Consider the following 14,198-nt stretch of genomic DNA (forward strand, 5'->3'; position numbering starts at 1 on the left):
TTGGAGGACAAAATGAAAGAGAAGTACCCAGAGTTTTTTTTTATGACATAAGCAAATTTCGGGACGAAATTTTTGCTAAGGAGGGTAGAATGTAATACCCACTATTTTATTACCATTTTTCTTCAAGTTTAATGTCGAACTAGAAATGTTTGTTAATTCAAATTACTTTCGATTTAGAAATATTAGTCGATGACTTTGCTTGTTTGCTAAATTGAAGGTTGTCTATTAGGCTAAAATAAATTTCGTATATAGGTATTAAATTAAATATAATAAACGTCAAGAAAGAATACGAGGTTACTTTGCTGATCCAGAAAGTTCGAATACATATCAAGCTACTCTCTAGTTACAAAATAATTTACACACGTGTTGATGAGAAAGAATTAAAGAATAAAAATATGCAAATGTTGGGCCTCTCTTCTTAAGCCCGAGTCACACCTTGCGCAGCCCGAGAGTTTGGCCCGTCGGCCCGAAGGTCAGCCCAATAACAGCCCAATAACTCTTTCTCCTATGGGTACAACCTGCAATGTATAGACAAAAACTAATAAATATTGTAAGGTATATTTTTTTCAACATCAAACCAAGCAAGGGAAGAAGGCATCCTCACTTTATCAAAGGAGGTCAAAATGATCCCAAAATGGCAGCTGCACCAAATCTGCCTGAATCAAGCAACCACCTGCACCCCTACATGTCCAAACAAGTGATTTTATGAAGGGGGTATTTGTGCTTCAAGAAAGAGACGAATGTATTAATTAAAAGCTTAGTGAAGATCTTAAAAAGAAGGATTTGCTGCAAGAAGAGAACAAGTAATACAACAGCTCCATTAAATTCTCACGAGTACACATTCTGCTATAAATTCCCCTCCAAACCACCCTTGAACACTCTCCTACACACCTTCAAATTTTTCCAGCAACACAGCAAGTTTGAGTGGAAGAAAGATGAGGTTTTAAGAGCTGAATTCTCAAAGCAGCCGCAGCTTCAATAGGTAATTGCCTCAACACCCAACATCATGCTTTACATCATATAAACCAACCCCAATAGATAGTCAAGAACTTAGAACCATAGATGCTCAAGAATCAAAATGCGAACTTAGCAATATCAACACAGTAGGTCTCATGTGCAAGTTAAGACATCAAGGCTTCATCAATTTAGTTGCTGCCTTAAGCTTCATAATTAGTGATCTTTTGCATCAAAGCCAATGACTAATTGCAAAATATTAAGCTCATCCTAGTGACTAAGAACACCCAAGATGTTGAATCGAGCATCAACCGAGAACTCCAGATTTACGGAATAATTAAAGGGGTTAGGGGAAAAGGACTTATCTTAGACGACGGACTGCCCGGCATGGAGAAAACGCCGGCGTGAGGCCGACGGCGGAGACAAGCGGCGCTGCTCGCCGAGGCTGACGGCATAGGCGCGATGGCGACCCCGGAACTTCCACGCGCGACGGAGAAAGAGACGGAAGAAGAAAGGCGACGCCTTTCCCTTGTCGGCAACTTCACCGGGGAGGAACGAAACGAGAGGAGGGAGTAGACGCTGCTCACTTCTTCAATTTAGGAAATATACGAATTTTGGGAAAGTGTGCGAATCGGAGAAGGGAGGCGGAGCCGGTGTCGCTCCGGCGATGCAGAGACGCGACGATTCATCGGAAAGGTGTCGATTCTTTTTCCAGTGAAGGGAGTAGGAGGCGCTGCTGTTCTAAATTGGGGGATTGTGGATTTTGAGGAGTGAAGTATCGGTGGAGAAGAACCGATGGAGGCGGCGAGTAAATGGGACTCTGTTTTGGGCCTAAGACCAATTTAGGTTGATTGACAAATTTAATCATTGGGCTAAGCCCCATTGGAATTATTTAAGAGTATATTTTTATGGCTGGGCCTATCTATTTACGTTGAGTAGTGGACCGATTTTTGAGATGAAAGAAACGAGCTGGGATTTATAGGTTGGGCCAAGGAGCTATTTATTTTGGGCCGAGATTTAATCATGTGAGGTTGGGATTTATTTAAAGAAATTGAGCTTGAACCTTAATTATTTAATTCCCGAATAATTTATCGAGTTTCCAAAGATGGAAACATATTAAAGTAAGACGCGAAGGATCGACCGGCATCGCCCCGCGACGCCATGGGCGATCTTAAGAAAATTCAAAGAAAAGATTTAAGAAAGGATTTTTCCAAGAATCCATATTAAATGCTCAAGTAATTATTTTAAAGATAATGGAACTTCTTCGAACTTAGTAAAGTGAATTAATAAATTCTACAAAGTAATGAAGCCGAGGTGGGGTTTAGAAAATCCTATAAGCCGAGACTGAGATATAAGTGCTACCCAATAGGATGCATGCATTCACGTTTAATTTTTCTTGACTTCTTAAAGTCTAATTAAGTATTATTTTATTTCCTAAAGGGACGTCTTCGCACGTCGTCTAAGGCCAAGTTAAAGAAATTTACGGAAAGAGATTTAGCTTTTGAGGTGGGCATTTCTTTCAAAACGTGATTTCAGTATGAAAATGTGAATCTTTGCTCAAGTATGTTGTCATGCCATGTTTTGTTTTATGATTACCTATCTGCTTGGCTATGCCAATTTAGTTAAATCGAATTCGGGTCCCAGTAGGGCCGCAAACCCTACTCGGACTAGTGTACACATGAGGGGACCGTGAGCTAACAAAAGGGGTTGGCCGGTCCAGTGACCGTCGTGGAATGTGGCCGCATTCCCGGTTCACACAAGGTTCAGATATGGTATATCTATGTTATGTGATTGCGCAATCAAATCTTTACTAAAGGAAAAGGATTTTAGTGACTCGGGTCTTTTAAGTAAAACCCCGTGATCACTCAACTGTGGCATTGACAATTAAAGATAGAACCATTTTTGGCAATGTGCCCACTGAGTATATCAAATACTCAGCCCTGCATGTTATTTTCAAATGTGCAGGTTGAACGTGGACGAGCAGGCGAAGGTGTTGGGACAAGCTTTTTTTTTAAATAAGTAGTTAGGTAGCCCAAAGTAGCATGTCTTCATACGTGCTATTTTGTCTTGGACTCTTCCGCTGCAAATCTAGAATTTTGTGCTAGAAAGCTATGAACTTAGTCTTGATACTCTGAACACGTTTTGACTATGTACCCATATGCCTTTGATACTTTTGTTTTAAGTGATTTCATCCTTTTATTGTTGTCCCTTGATTATTGAGAATCGTTTAGTCGCGAAATAGCTACGCTCACTAGCACTAGGGAGTTGTGGTCGTGACATAAAGAGGTACACTTTGCCAGTAATAAAATTTTCAATTTCCCTCGGCACACCGTTCAAAGAAACAACCTGATATAAATAAAAAAAAGCTTTAAAAACTAATTAAACTAAAATAAAAAATTCTGTACGAAAAAAAATAATTTTTCTCAACAGACCTCTAAAGCGTTAACTTCAGCAGCCTTCTTGTTCATAATGTGAAAACACTCTCTGTCCCAAAGAACTAATTGAGCAGTACTTGTCCCATCAAAGACTTCAAATTTTAACATATATCTATAATAAAATTATAAATTAAAAATAACAAAAAATTAAAATATAAAAAAATACACCAAGATGTAAAAATCAAAACAATATATTAAATTTTACCTCATAAACCCAGAACCATTGAATAATCCACAACCAGAGCACAAAAATTGATTATTATCCTTAACAACTTTTTTACCACATTTCTTGCAAGATATATAATACCAGTCACCATAACAACTCACAACCTCCACTCTTGCACAAATCCGGTAATTTCCATCATGTTCATTCAATAACTGCATAATATATTAATGAACACAAATAAAACATAACAAAAGGTGCACAAATATTTAAATAGTTACATACTTCTTGGCAAAATAAACTCTCGATAGACTTCGAATTTCCTTCAATATCATCAACCACATAAGGCTTGACAGACTTTAAACACAAGGGTAAATCAACATAAAAAGATTCATCATCCTTTACCCTATAAAATAATCAAAATCTGTTAATCATTCAATAAAAATAATTTATAAAATAGAAAAAACAATTTCACAAAACAACACCTCTCTCTAAGTCGATTGATCTCATCAATATCCTTATTCAAAGACACTTTCGATGCATTATAAATGGTCCCGCAACTAATTTGACCTAAAAGAACAATAAAAATTATAACATTCATAACACAAACATATACTAAAATAATAATCATAAAAAAACCTACCGTTGAAAATAGTAGCCTTACAAAATTGTACCAAAACAATTGGTACAATTTTAATGTCAAACTCACGTTGACTCAAGAAGGAATCAACATACTGTCCCCATAAAGTGCAATGTATAGATATATGGCTGCAAAAAGATACAAATTTCATAAAATTTGTATATACTTAATAATGAGCAATAAAACAATAATTTATATAATAAATTTTAAAAAATAAAAATTTACTGCTCATCCTCCAGAACCAATTCCAGTACTTTAGAGGACCTTTCATCAACCACCCTCACACAATCTTGAACTACTCCTACCACATTTGCAATTTAAAATTAAAATATATATATATATATATATATATATATATATATATATATATATATATATATATAAAATAATATAATCTATGACTAAAAACTAAAAAATTAAATTAAATTTAAAACATACCAAACAAACCACATTCACCGACATCATCAATATTGAGAATCTCATTGATTTTCATAGTATTATACATACAAACACACAATCCAGGGACTTCAACTTTTATGATAGAAGACTTTTCATTAATCTGAATTTTGAATTCATGCGCAGTAGTTTTGTATTTTTTCGGACTGCCTTTAACGAAAAAATTCTTGATACAATAGATATCCCCTTCTTTGATGACACGACCCTTTCTCTCGATCATAGCCTTAGGAAACGACACATGTATTTTAACTCCCTGTAATTAAAGACATTTGTCAATATATATATAATATATATATATATATATATATATATATATATAATAAAATCTTGACAATAAATACTACGCAAGTATGTACAAACAAATATACATTATAATAATACCTCCTTATCATGCATTATACACTCAAGAGATGAAATAACTTCTTCTCTACCAGACCAATAAGTATTATATTTATAGACACATCGAACTTTAATAGTCTGTGTGACACTTGCCCTCGTTAAATTTGCTAGCAACGTAACACCTTGCGCCATATCAACTGCAAACTACAAAATACAATCATTAAAATAAAAAACGATTATAATTACATATACCAACTGCAAACTACTACAATCAAAACAGCAAAAAAAACAACGCAACAATATAAAAAAAAAATTTAAACCTGAGATCAGAGTTAGCGATAAAAAAACAACACAAATGAGTCTATTTATAGAGCAAAATATAAGCAGAATTTTGAATCGAAAAAATGGTTGCAAAATATTACACACTGGTTATAACCCAACTCTAACCTAATATCCCTAATACAATTATATAAACTCACAGAATGATGTCTCGATTTAGACATGTATTGAGATATTGAGATAGATGCATAAAATCACAAAAATCAGAAACACGTGTAACAATAATTAAATATTTACTCCAACATCTGAATTGAATTTCACTTTATTAAATTAAATAGTATAACATACATAAAATAACAATTTAAAACACGTGTAATATAAGATATTATAATCCAACTTTTGATACTCACTTTATTATATACACCAACTATACAACAACAAAACCAAAGCACAATCTGTTGAACCATAAATACTAATGATTGCCCATTCTCAGAACTGAAATCTATCACATTTAATACATTGTGTGTTAACCCTAACACATGAACTATAAAGCAAGTAGAAGAATAGAAGAATTAGTATAATAGATGATCAAATACTTAAATATGTAACACATAATATATTAACATTTAATATTAATAATAACAATATATATCAATAAGTTAATACATTAGTTAATCCAATAAATACCTTGTTCAAACTCAACTATATATGCTAATCTCAATATAATACACTAAAAAGAAGAGCAAAAACCAAAAAAGTTGACAACTAAGTGAAGATGATAATTACCCTGAGTTTAGGATAATTAAACTAAAATATAATAAATCAATATATCAAGTACATTATATATCAATATATATCAATATATACAATAAATACAAACATCACAAAATTTATTAGGTGACGGTTACGAAAAAAAATGATTGCACTATGAATATATAGGTAAAGCAAAATAATAACTACACTACATTCGACAAAACAAAACCACATTTAAATCCGACAGTAAATTTATTGAAACCAATACAAAATTTATCTACTCTATCTCCAAAAATAGGAAGACATTTATTTTGGCATTCAATTGAGCCTAACATATCTAAACTAAAAACTTAAACATGAAATAACTACTTTCCTTTTTTAACAATCGCTAGCATTTATAACCAAAACACATCAAAATAAAATGATTAATATTTATACATCTCGATCTGTTTTTGTACAACCGAAAAATAATTTATTTTAGACAAATCAATTTACATATACATTTAATTAAGAGTATGATCACATATATAGTACATGAATGGTGCAAGATATTGTAAATCATCACCAACTGAATAAAAAATTAACTTATATACCTATATTAATATATACTATACATATAAATATCTCAGTAATCCATAATAAATATAAAATTGATTAAAACTTAAAACAATTGTCAAACAATAATAACCACAACAATAAAAAAATAATAACACAATAATAAAAATACAATACATACAAATACACTATCAACTACTAACTCAAGTACATACATATAAATTCACCATCAACAACTTATGACCACAATTTACTTAAAATAATGACTTCTAAAACTATTAAAACAAACAACGAAAACAAATACTCACAATTTAACTTTTAATGCTACGTCAGTCAATCGACAATAAATGCACTACAACTCAATACAAATAATTTCTGTTTTGTATCAATGGGCAGTAGACAATTTCTGCAGAGAGAGAATTTAAGGAGAGTGCAATAAACACATTACCCTGAGTTTATGAAGAGAATTATCATATCGATTTTCACACAAAAAGCACATCATCAACAACTAACACAAATTGTACATCACAAACACCTAAAACATACATATAAACATCTAAAATTCTCAATATTCAACAACGATAAATTGAATTTAATAACACATTAAAAAAATATCAATCAATATAGCTGAATATATAATAAAATGATCAATACACGTAAACATCTACAAAAAATCATACTACTCTATAACATTTTATTTAAGTTGAACTCGATGCAATTTTCTTTGCAATTGCACACTATATATACAAACAATGCAAACCTTTGTAACACAATTTAACTTATCATTTATGTCAATCAGCAATCTCACATCTTCAGAGAAGGCAATAAGGCGGCAGACTTCCTGGAAGGCTTAGGCTTACAGTCGGGGGAGAAGATCACTTATACAAGGGGCTCAACTCCTTCTCGGGTTAAGGCTCTTTGCAGATCAGATCGGCTAGGCCTGCCAAACTTTCGTTTTTGATGATTGTTATCTGTTTTGTTGTTCTTTTATAGTTTTGATGGTTGTTTTAGTTTCTTCTTTACAATAGCTTGTTGTTTGTTGTTGCTTTAGCATGATAATTCACTTTTGGGATTATCTTGATGTAAAATCTTTCGATTTTGATGATATATAGGGGATGAGGGTCCTACTTAACCCTCCACCGTGAAGGTGTTTGATAAAAAAAAATCAGCAATAAATGCAATACAAAATCACTTCAAATTATTTCTGATTTGTATCAATGGGCAATATCCGATTTCTGCAAAATATAATTATTACACAGATGTAACTATCTAATCATTTTCCAATTTTCAAAAAAATAATACGCAATAAGCAACCAAAATAAAGATTTAACATATACTTATAAACTAATACTACATGCATACCCGCATCTAAATGATCTATCATAAATAACAACTTTACAGTTCTTAACAATTTATAACATTTATAGCCAAAAACCATTAATATCAAATAATTTTTCCTCTTAAATATCGATCTAATAACACAATAAAAAAATAAAATAAAATGTAACAATATGTAAAAAATAGGAATTACAAATATTCATTTCCCAAAAGAATAAAACAATCATTACTACCACTATTTACTTAAAATAAAGACTTTTAAACATATAAAAGCAAACAATGTAAAACTATAATCACAATTCAACTTTTCAAACAATGTCAATCATCAATAAATGCACTACAAATCAATGCAAATCATTTATATTTTGTATCAATGGCCAGTAGACAATTTACTGCGCATGTAATTAACACAATACCAATTTATGAAAAGAATCATTAGATATCATCATTAGATAAGATTACAATAATTGACATATATCGAGATATATTCATAAATAACAATATAGACATATATCAAGATATAATAATAAAATATTAAAACACATGTAACAATAATAAAATATTACATGCTCCAACTTCAAAATTGAAATTCCCTTTATCCAAATATACAAACATAATATTTATAGCATTCCAAAAAAACGTATAACACTAATAAAATATTCTTCAGATTTAATCATTTACGTAATCATCTAATACGAAAATAGCATTACAAACATTTTTATTTAAAAATAAAACAAAATTATTCATTTTAAAGTATAACAAAGAGAGAAAATAAGAAAATGTCCGATGATTCATTTTAAACATACATTCATCACTTAACCCTAACAAATATCGATAACAATATAAACATACATGCATCATTTAACTTTTAAATTATGTCAATAAGCAATAAATGAACTATAACTCACTGCAAAAGAATTTTGTTTTGTACTCCTATCAATTCTCAACAAAAATGTCTGCAGATATGAATTTACAAAGAGTAGAATTACATATAAATATACGATTAGAATAAATAAATAGATGTTACCAAATTTTGTATAACCAAAAAATGATTTATTTGAGACAAATCGGTTTACTTATACATTTAAATAAAAGTGTGATCGCATAAATAGAACATGGAACATGCATCATATTGTAAATCATCATCAACATATTATCAAAAAATTAACATATATTTACAAACTAATACTATACATGCAAACATCTAAGTAATCAATCATAAACTTTGAACAAAACTAAAAATAATTTAAGCGATCAAAACTAATATGTACTATACATGCAAACATCTTTGTGGCTATATATTATGTAAAACCCAAAAGTACTACTCTATAACAATTTATTATAAGTTGAAGCCGATGCAAATTGATTGCAATTTCACCCTATATATACAAACAATACAAACCTTTGTAACATAATTTAACTATTCATTTATGTCAATCACCAATAAATGCAATACAAAATACTTCAAATGATTTCTATTTTGTATCAATTGGCAATATCCAATTTCTGCAAAATATGATTATCACCAAGTCAAATTATCTAATCAATTTACAATTTTCACACAAACAATACGCCATCAGCAACAAAAATACAATTTACAATACACATATAAACTAATACATACGTACATAACCACATATAAATAATCTATCATAAATTTTAAATTAACAAAAACTTCAAACAATTGGAGTTACTCTACATAATTAAACTAATAGAACTCTATATGCGTTTATTATAAGTTGAAGACAAAAGATATTGGTTGCAATCTGAACTTACTTACACAAACAATGTAAACCAATACTCACAATTAAACTTTTTAATTTATGTCAATCAGCAATAAATGCAATACCCATCACTGCAAATGATATCAGTTTTGCATTAATTGGCAATATCAACTTCTGCGCAAAGATAATTATTACAGAATTAACCTATACATATAAACTAATGTATACATACACACATCTACACATTCTATCATAAATTTTAAATTAAGCAAAATCTTGAAAAACATGTCACTCAACAATAAATGAAACCACCTCAAAAACAGTGATTTAGATTATCTATACAAGCTTCAACAATGCATTGAACACATTCACAACTAATTTGTCAATTATTTAAATGACATAAATGAAGTTAGACAATCAAAGAAAATATCTGTAAGCATATTCAATATTCAATGCAAAAATAAAATCCAAGATAATAATTCTACAGCAAAACAACTAACTTCTTGATTAATTTAATTTTTTAAAGTAAATAAACTTAAATAACCCTAGAGTTTAGCGTGTGTTAAAATTTTAATACATACAAATAACTTTAACACATTCAAATTAAAAACTATGAAAATATCGATGCAGAAACCTAATAAGTACAATCAAAATAAGTCTTCATAACATTTTAATTATAAGTATTAGTTAATGTATAATTTATGCATAAAATTATATAGCAAAAGTAATGTACAAAACTGTAAACAACATTTGGTGTTTAGGTACTACACCTTAGCCATGTGGATTACTAAACCCTTAGAGTTTGGATATAACTTGGATAAATAAGACAACACTATGCCATACTTATAAGACGCTACTGCTAAACCCTAGAGACCCTCATGTACCACCAAACCCTAGAGATTTGTGTGTATTAAACTTTTAATACATACAAATAACTCTAACACGTTCACATTATAACTATGAAAACATCAATGCAAAAAACTAATAACAACAAACAGATGTAAATATTGATAAATTTTGCATATATTAGTTAATGCAGTACTTGACAAAGCAATATAATCATCATCAAAAAGTATTGTATTAAATTATAAAAAATACTACTATCTGCTAACCCTATGCATTACTAAACCCTATGCATTACTAAACCCTTTGGGTATGGATACATCACGATTACTTAATCAACACCATGATATGATTACAACTATGAAAAGTAGGTACTACACCCTAGCCCCATACAATACTAAACCATAGAGTTTTGCATGTATTAACAAACACAAACATAATTCGCACATTTCAATGTTATTCCATTTCAATATAAACTAATAAATACATACACACTTATAAACATTCTATCATAAATTTTAAATTAAGCAAAAACTTGAAAAACATGTCAATCAACAATTAATGAACCACCTCAAAAAGCGTGATTTAGATTATCTATGCAACCTTCAATACATAAACACATACAAATATATTTGTCAATTATTTAAAATAAAATTTGTCACTTAAAATTATTTCAGTCCTACAGCATAACAAATTACAAAAATTTGACATAATTTAGTAATCACAAATAACTTGATGACTAATTTGATTACATAAATAAGCTTAAAAAACAGTTTTGTGTGAATTAAACTTTAATACATACAAATACCTCTCAACATTCTAAACTATGAAAACATCAATGCATAAAAATAATAACTACAATCAAAATAAATTTTCATAACATTTTAACTATGAGTATTAGTTAAATGTACTATTTTATGCATAAAAATTACATAAAAAAAAGTAATGTATAAAACTGTAAACAACATTTGCTAATTAGGTGCTACACCCTAGCCCTATGGATTACTAAACCTTAAGGGGATGGATTTAAGTTCGATCAATTAGTGAACACTATCATATGATTATAACTTCAACCAATAAGTAGGTGCTACACCCTACCCTTATGGACTACTAAACCCTAGAGTTTTGTGTGTATTAACAAACACAAATACGCATAACAAATTCAATGTTATTCCATTATTATTATTTCAACTTCCACTCATTATTGAACATTCCACAAATTATACAACTGCTTAATTACACAAAGAGACCGATACTCATGATTCAATACTAAAACAAAATAATATGAATGACAAACTCAAAGTTATTCCATTATTATTTGAACTTCAACTCATTATTCAAAATTCCAAAAATTGTACAACTGATTAGTTCCACAAAGAGACCAATACTCACTATTCCATTATCTATTTGCACTATATGCACAGCGTAACAACTTTACACAGTTACTCAATTGTCTCAGCCATCTTCCAAACTCAAACTACGTTTTTGCCTGTTCAACCATCTCCACCTTCAGTCTTCAAACTATCTCTCCATTGAATCGTTCTCAGCTATTCCTTCAAAAACCATACTGACAATGGCGAACACCTGCCTAAAACTTGAAGACGATTACTGCAAAAGAATTGAAGATATTGTTAAAATAATAAAATAAAATTAAAAAAAAACGAAGAGGAAACAATACTAAAATACAAAGAATAAAACAACAAAGATTTCACCTTTATAATCTGCAAATAAAATATCATCAGCGTAAAATGAACTAATCAAAAAGAAGAAAATGAAACAATACTAAAACACAAACAATGAAATAACAAAAATCTCACCTTTATAATCTACAAAATAAAAAATCATCAGTGCTTAATGAACTAGCGAAAACGAAACAATACTAAAACACAAACAATGAAACAACAAAGATCTCACCTTTATAATCTGCAAAATAAAAAATTATCAGCGCTTAACGAACTAACAAAAAAACTAAAACAAAACAATACTAAAACAAAAACGTGAAACACACAGATATTACCTTTAGTATCTGCAAAATAAGAAATGGTTAGTATAAACAACGTTATTCGGATTAAAAGAAAATAAGAAGAATTAGAGAGATATAAATAAAAGCAAAAATAAGAGAGTAGAGAGAGAAATAAGAACCTGCAGCAAAAGCATTGTTTGCAATGACAACTGGTATTTATAGAGAAGTTTCTATTATAAAGGTGAGAAAACAGCTCTTTTCTTTGGGAGGAAAAACCCTCTCTTTTTTTAGGGGGAAAACCCGATTTCAATGCTTAAAACATGATGCAGAGCTTAATCCATTGGTTAACAGATGGAATTGCAAATTGGCGCATGACTTTTACAACCGAGCTTTTAAGTATAGTATAGATGCCACGGTCAATTTTACATCAATATTAGTAGTACTATATTATTTTTATTAAGGCATCCACAATGCTATTTATAGTCTTCCATGTCAGCATTTTATAGTAACCTATCTATTCACTTGTAGTAATTTTATATTTGTTTTTTACTTTTTATTTTTGAATATTACTACTATAAAATAGCAAAATATACATCAATTAAAACTATGGTAGAAAAAACTTTATTTTATTAAAAAACCAAAAGAGCACAACACGAAATACCAAAAAAACTACAGTTTTAACAGCGGTTGTGTGACCAAATTTCTTCAACCATGTCTCGTTCAAGGTATCGTTGCTACCACTGTTGATATGTAGGGTCAGATTGAGTGGGATCGGAAACTGCATCTATTTGAGATGCACTTCCCTCTGATCGCCTTATCCATAAGATTGGCCCAGAGTGGTTAGTTTTTTGCATCGAGCTTGGTCTTCACTATGATTTCCCCCAATGATTCGAGGTGATGAGTCTTGGGTGGTTTTTTTTTGGGTATGTAGTCGAGGCTTTGTCTCAAGAGCTCTGCGAATTGCGCGACGAGATCTGACTCTAAAAATTGGTGGATTTGTTGGAGTTGGGATTGGTGTTTCTGTTTCAGAACTTTCGAATTCTAACTTGACATCTTCGTTCTTTGCAGGTTGGAATGGGTCGGGAAAGGTATGTTACAGACAATGATGAACTTTTTTTTTTGAGTCCACACCCCCGCTCGTGATACCATATTGAAATATATTAGGATTTGAATGAATAAGTACATCTTTTGAAAAGGTTTATACTCCTACATCTTAATATAGAGGTTAGATACGTCATATTTTTGGTACTCTATTCCTAGATATACTACTATATTTTTGTATCAATTACATATCTTCTAGTCCAACACAATACACACTACAAGAAAAACGGGCTTTCCCGAGCACCAAGTGCTCGGAAATATAAGACAAAATGCTCGGAAAATCGAGATATACCGAGCACTTTCCTAGCACAGAGTGTGCTCGCCTTTCGCTTCATCGGAATTTTTATGCGAGCAATTAGTGTGCTCGCTCATTTCGAGCACCAGTTTGTGCTCGAAAATTTCCGAGCACATATCAAGTGCTCGGTATTTTCCGAGCACTTTGGGACAATGGAACAGTTCCGAGCACATATCAAGTGCTCGGTATTTCCGAGCACTTTAGCACTTTGGGGCAATGGAATAGTTCCAAGCACATCTCTTAGTGCTCGGCATTCATGCTTTTAAAAATATTATATTCTATATTTTTTATTTTATTATTAATAAATTATATATTTTATTGTATTTTCCTAAATTAGGAGTATTAATTAAATAAATAAAG

General features: G+C 30.6%; 1 long non-coding RNA gene across 1 annotated transcript; it reads right to left on the minus strand.

Annotated features, from left to right (window-relative positions):
- Positions 1-252: 252 nt before the first annotated feature.
- On the minus strand, positions 253-1,308 carry LOC125196835. Its single transcript, XR_007171945.1, has 3 exons — positions 892-1,308; positions 605-681; positions 253-518 (listed from the first exon to the last, which is right to left on the minus strand). It is a non-coding gene; the product is annotated as an uncharacterized LOC125196835 (long non-coding RNA).
- Between the last annotated feature and the right edge of the window lie 12,890 nt (positions 1,309-14,198).

This window comes from Salvia hispanica, chromosome 6 (genome assembly GCF_023119035.1).
Source record: "Salvia hispanica cultivar TCC Black 2014 chromosome 6, UniMelb_Shisp_WGS_1.0, whole genome shotgun sequence".
In the NCBI taxonomy this organism is placed as follows: domain Eukaryota; kingdom Viridiplantae; phylum Streptophyta; class Magnoliopsida; order Lamiales; family Lamiaceae; genus Salvia; species Salvia hispanica.